The following is a 939-nucleotide window of genomic DNA, read 5'->3' on the forward strand; positions in this document are numbered from 1 at the left end:
TAATAAAAAATGTTTAATAATTCTAAAATGAATTTTAGAATGAGAAAAGTCTCATAATATAAACTTTAAAGGTGAAAAACTATAGGGGCTTCCCTGGTGGCGCAGTGGAGAAGACTCTGCGCTCCCAATGCAGGAGGTCCGGGTTTGATCCCTGGTCAGGGAACTAGATCCCGCATGCATGCCACAGCTAAGGAGCCCTCCTGCCGCAACCAAGACCCAGCACAACCAAATAAATAATAAATAAATAAATATTTTAAAAAAAGGTGAAAGACTATAGAAATATAAAGCCGTCTGTAAATTACAGATATGCATGGTGGACTTCCCTGGTGGCTCAGTGGTTAAGAATCCACCTGCCAATGCAGGGGACACAGGTTCCAGCCCTGGTCCGGGAAGATCCCACATGCTGCAGAGCAGCTAAGCCCGTGAGCCACAACTACTGAGCCTGTGCTCTAGAGCCCGCACACCACAACTACTGAGCCCACGCACCACAACTACTGAGCCTGTGCGGCACAACTACTGAAGTCTGTGTGCCTAGAGCCCATGATCTGCAACGAGAAGCCACCGCAATGAGAAGCCCGTGAACCACAAAGAAGAGTAGCTCCCGCTTGCTGTAGCTAGAGAAAGCCCGTGCACAGCAATGAAGACCCAACACGGCCAAAATTAAATGCATTTATTAAAAAAAAAAAAGATACACATGGTAAAAAGCCTTTCTATCAAAATGTTAAAGGTTATCTCTGTGTGGTAGAATTAAAGATGATTTAATTTTTCTCTTGGCATTTACCTATGTCTTCCTCATTTCCTACAATAAACATGTTATTACTTTTAATTATTATTATTTTTTTGCAGTATGCGGGCCTCTCACTGTTGTGGCCTCTCCCGTTGCGGAGCACAGGCTCCGGACGCGCAGGCTCAGCGGCCATGGCTCACGGGCCCAGCCGC

Source organism: Lipotes vexillifer, unplaced genomic scaffold (genome assembly GCF_000442215.2).
Source record: "Lipotes vexillifer unplaced genomic scaffold, Lipotes_vexillifer_v1.1 scaffold109, whole genome shotgun sequence".
In the NCBI taxonomy this organism is placed as follows: Eukaryota; Metazoa; Chordata; class Mammalia; order Artiodactyla; family Lipotidae; genus Lipotes; species Lipotes vexillifer.